Genomic DNA, 5,010 nt, shown 5'->3' with positions numbered 1-5,010 from the left:
GCCTTTGTCAGAAGTGGGATTTGAACCCACGCCTCCATTTGGAGACCAGAAACCTCAACAACTGAGAAGCGTGATACGCCTTGAGTCTGGCGCTTTAGACCACTCGGCCATTCTGACACATTCATCCAAAGATGTATCACTGGAGTTGGTCAGAATCAAAATAAATGATCCAAAGTATATAATTTACTGTCTCATAATTACTTCCAATTCTACTTCTAGTCTGTTCACTCTAAAAGAGCCGTTGTCAGAAGTGGGATTTGAACCCACGCCTCCATTTGGAGACCAGAAACCTCAGCAACTGAGAAGGTTGTTAAGCTTTGGGTCTGGCGCCTTAGACCGCTCGGCCATTCTGACATAATCATGCAAGTATGTGAATGGCAATTCTATTCCTGGAGTTGGTCAGAAGCAAAATAAATGATCCAAAATATATAATTTAACTGAGAAACGTGATGCGCCTTGAGTCTGGCGCGTTAGACCACTCGGCCATTCTGACACATTCATCTAAAGATGTATCACTGGAGTTGGTCAGAATCAAAATAAATGATCCAAAATATATAATTTACTGTCTCATAATTATTTCCAATTCTACTTTTAGTCTGTTCACTCTAAAAGAACCGTTGTCAGTAGTGGGATTTGAACCCACGCCTCCACATGGAGACCAGAAACCTCAACAACTGAGAAGGTTGATAAGCCTGGAGTCTGGCGCCTTAGACCGCTAGGCCATTCTGACATAAGCATGCAAGGATGTGAAGGGCAATTCTATCCCTGGAGTTGGTCAGATGGCAAACTAAATGATCCAAAATATATATTTTACTGTTCTGTTCACTCTAAAAGAACCATTGTCAGTAGTGGGATTTGAAACCACGCCTCCACATGGAGACCAGAAACCTCAGCTCAGATCCAAAATAAAGGATCCAAAATATGTATTTACTGTTTCATAATTACTTCCAATTCTACTTCTAGTCTGTTCACTCTAAAAGAACCGTTGTCAGTAGTGGGATTTGAACCCACGCCTCTATATGGAGACCAGAAACCTCAACAACTGAGAAGGTTGATATGCCTTGAGTCTGGCACCTTTTTTTAAATATTTTTTTTAATTAAAATTACACAAATTTCATACATTCTGATCACTTAAAAAATCACCCACAATTTTCCTTAACATCTTCATAAAATTTTCTAATTTTTTACATTTTAAAAACAAATGTAACACTTCTTCATCTTTTTCCATACATAATTTACATTTTGCATCTTGTGCCATTCTAATTTTTGCCAATTTCATTTCACTCATTAAAACATTGTGTCTCAACAAGAAATCAAAATTATCCAATATGGGACTTTTAAATTTCCATCTTACATTTTTCCAAATCTTTGTTACATCTAGATCACAAAAAAACCTTTCCCAAAAATCAATTGCTTTTGGTCTTAAAAATACAAGATCACATATACAAACATAAAACATTTTAAGAACACTGCCATTGAAAGGAATCCGTTCATCATTTCTTTTAAAAAATATTTCAGGTTTCTCGTTTCCTCTTTCTTTATCTTCAATGCTTTTAATCCATTGTATTGGCACATCTTCTTTTAATTTTATATATTGTTCCTTAATCAACTGTCTGTTTTTTATATCTTCATTCTCCTCTAATGTGTCTATAATTGCCTGTATAGGTAAAAATCCTGGTTTTACCTCATATAAAATGTATTTTACTTGTCTTAGTCCTGCATAATACCAATTCTTATAAAAAATATATATTTCTATTTCTTGTAATTAATTTGTTTAAGAAAAGGGGCTGTTTCAATAGTTGATCTCTTCCTTTAAACTCCACATAAACATTCTCTTTAAAAACTTTCCATGCTCTTAAGACTTCTTTATAAAATTCAGGTATCTTCTCAAGCATATTATCTTTAAAATGCATCCACAAAAAACCATCCCCCATTTTCCTACACTTATTTATAAAGAAACTCATTATTTTTTTCCATACCATATCATCATTATTCAAAAACTTTTTTATCGTCTTTATTCTCATACTCATGTGGCTGTACTGTGCAGAGGAGTGAGTTTTATTCCTTTCATTCTGTTTTTCCTGCGTGTGCGTAATTGACCATGTAAGTGCCTTTGTTTGATGCTTAAATATTATTTTGTATGACTTAAGTTTGGCCTAAATGTGTTTGTTCATGCTTGCTCTAGTTCCTGTTTAGGCATGTGCTTTAGTTATTTAATGTGCAGTTGATGGAATATTGTGGTTGCATTGTACCTTATTTAGCACTGTTTATTGGTAAACTAAAACTCTGTATATTTGTTCCCCTTTATAGAAACCACACGCGCACACGCACATCTACATGCACCAGAAGTTCTTGGATGTACAATAAACTTTCATATACCTGGTTTGAATAGACTGGACCTGTTCTTACCGACAGCCCCACTGGCTTCAAGCTAGCTACCTAAACATCTGCCACCTCCTTATCATGGTTCCTCCTTTTCACCAACGGTTCAGCAACTAAAGTATAAAGTAATGCCGATAATGGGCATCCCTGCCTTATAGACCTTAAAATCTCAATATAATCAATTAAAAACCCATTTACTTTAATAACTTAAAATGTCAGTATAGAAACATTTGATCCATGTTATAAAATTCCTCCCAAACCTATATTTTTTAATTAAGTCAAACAAATATTTATGCTCTACTCTGTCGAAAGCTTTTTCCAAATCTATGCTAATTAAATATCCTCCTTCACCTTTTTCTTTCATATACCACATTAGGTCTCTAATATTTGTTACTATGTCTGATATATCTCTATTTAAGACACCATATGCCTGATTTGTTGTTATAATATTTGGAATCACTTTTTTCAGTCTATTTGCCAAGATCTTAGCCAAAATCTTATAGTCAGTATTTAGCATACTCAATGGTCTGTAATTTAAGATCTTCTTTATCCCCTTTATTCTTATAGATGATTTTTATTATTCCTTTCTTCATGCTTTCACTTAATTTTTTCTGCTTAAAAATTTCAGCAAATAAATTGTGCAGAATAGGTGTTAAATTTTAACCCACGCCTCCAGTTGGAGACCAGAAACCTCAACAACTGAGAAGATTTATATGCCTTGAGTCTGGCGCCTTAGACTGCTCGGCCATTCTGAAAAATTCACCCAAAGAAGTGAAGGGCAAATCTATCACTGGAGTTGATCAGAAGCAAAATAAATGATCCAAAATGTATCATTTACTGTCTCATAATGTTTTATTATTCCTTTCTTCATGCTTTCACTTAATTTTTTCTGCTTAAAAATTTCAGCAAATAAATTGTGCAGAATAGGTGTTACATTTTAACCCACGCCTCCAGTTGGAGACCAGAAACCTCAGCAACGGAGAAGGTTAATAAGCCTTGAGTCTGGCGCCTTAGACCGCTCGGCCATTCTGATATAACCATGCAAGGATGTGAAGGGCAATTCTATCCCTGGAGTTGGTCAGATGGCAAAATAAAGGATCCAAAATATATCATTTACTGTCTCATAATTACTTCAAATTCTACTTCTAGTCTGTTCACTCTAAAAGAGCCTTTGTCAGAAGTGGGATTTGAACCCACGCCTCCATTTGGAGACCAGAAACCTCAACAACTGAGAAGGTTTATATGCTTTGAGTCTGGCACCTTAGACCGCTCGGCCATTCTGACAAATTCACCCAAAGATGTGAAGGGCAATTCTATCCCTGGAGTTGGTCAGATGGCAAAATAAAGGATCCAAAATATGTAATTTACTGTCTCATAATTACTTCCAATTCTACTTCTAGTCTGTTCACTCTAAAAGAGCCTTTGTAAGAAGTGGAATTTGCACCCACACCTCCATTTGGAGACCAGAAACCTCAGCAACTGAGAAGGTGGAAATGCCTTGAGTCTGCACCTTAGACCACTCCGCCATTCTGACACTTGGAAACAAAGATATGAAGGGCAATACTATCACTGGAGTTGGTCAGATGGCAAAATAAAGGATCCAAAATATAGCATTTACTTTCTCAAAATTACTTCCAATTCTATTTCTAGTCTGGTCACTCTAAAAGAGCCTTGTCAGAAGTGAGATTTGAACCCACGCCTCCATTTGGAAACCAGAAACATCAGCAGCTGAAACGGTTGCTGAGGTTGGCTTGATTCTGGCACCTCAGAACACTTGGCCATTTTGACACGTTCACGCAAATATGTGAAGGGCAATACTATCACTGGAGTTGGTCAGATGGCAAAATAAACGATCCAAAATATAGCATTTACTGTCTCAACATTACTTCCCATTCTAATCTGGTCACTCTAAAAGTGTATTCTAACATTTGTCAATTAACATAATGTAAGAATTTTGTGTGAGGGTTTTTTTACAGGAGTCAGATGATTAATTTAAATGACGTAATGACTTTCAGGAGAATATTCAATATTTCAAGTTTAACACCCTACTATGATAGTACTATCCAACATCAAGAGATGGCGGCAGATTCGGAGGATGGAGGTAATCACTGAATTATTGAAGGACACTGCATCTCAATCCTCAATCGATTAGCATTGGATTATAAATTTATTTTTTTTATTATGAAAATACCCAAGATGGATTGAAGAACACAGATAAACCATATTCGTGTGGCATGAGTTTACTGTCTTCATGTTTAATCAGTTCAAGCATTTCTATCTTCTTTTATTCAGTAACAGTGATAGCTGGATGCCTTTGTTCACAATAAGGATTTCCTGGTATGTCATGAGTTCAATTACTTATGTGGCTACGTTTACATGCACAATTTTTGGTTCAATCCAACTGAATTCATTCCGATTGATGAATCTGAATGTAGTGTTTACATGAACGCTAAATAAAGTGATCGGGTTGATGTGCGCGTTTATATGTCACAAACTTCAAATCGGAATTGATTTTTTTTACATGCGCACACTGCACAAATATAGATGTGACGAGTGGGGGCGGGGCCGAGAGCCGTGGGAACGGAGCGAGGCCGGTGGAGTAATTGATAATGAGCGACACCTGCACCA

General features: G+C 36.3%; 4 non-coding genes across 4 annotated transcripts; all 4 read right to left on the bottom strand.

The window, feature by feature from the left end:
- Nucleotides 1-5: 5 nt before the first annotated feature.
- trnal-caa (transfer RNA leucine (anticodon CAA)) lies at nt 6-117 on the bottom strand. Its single transcript has 2 exons — nt 80-117; nt 6-51 (listed from the first exon to the last, which is right to left on the bottom strand). It is a non-coding gene; the product is annotated as a tRNA-Leu (tRNA).
- Nucleotides 118-242: 125 nt separating this feature from the next.
- On the bottom strand, nt 243-354 carry trnal-caa (transfer RNA leucine (anticodon CAA)). Its single transcript has 2 exons — nt 317-354; nt 243-288 (listed from the first exon to the last, which is right to left on the bottom strand). It is a non-coding gene; the product is annotated as a tRNA-Leu (tRNA).
- Nucleotides 355-618: 264 nt separating this feature from the next.
- Nucleotides 619-730, bottom strand: trnaw-cca (transfer RNA tryptophan (anticodon CCA)). Its single transcript has 2 exons — nt 693-730; nt 619-664 (listed from the first exon to the last, which is right to left on the bottom strand). It is a non-coding gene; the product is annotated as a tRNA-Trp (tRNA).
- Nucleotides 731-3,554: 2,824 nt separating this feature from the next.
- trnal-caa (transfer RNA leucine (anticodon CAA)) lies at nt 3,555-3,666 on the bottom strand. Its single transcript has 2 exons — nt 3,629-3,666; nt 3,555-3,600 (listed from the first exon to the last, which is right to left on the bottom strand). It is a non-coding gene; the product is annotated as a tRNA-Leu (tRNA).
- Between the last annotated feature and the right edge of the window lie 1,344 nt (nt 3,667-5,010).

The sequence above is a fragment of the Sinocyclocheilus rhinocerous genome, unplaced genomic scaffold, assembly GCF_001515625.1.
Source record: "Sinocyclocheilus rhinocerous isolate Xijiao unplaced genomic scaffold, SAMN03320098_v1.1 scaffold2607, whole genome shotgun sequence".
NCBI lineage: Eukaryota > Metazoa > Chordata > Actinopteri > Cypriniformes > Cyprinidae > Sinocyclocheilus > Sinocyclocheilus rhinocerous.
The sequence above is the reverse complement of the archived record's forward strand: the minus strand, read 5'-3'. Positions and strand labels throughout refer to the sequence as shown.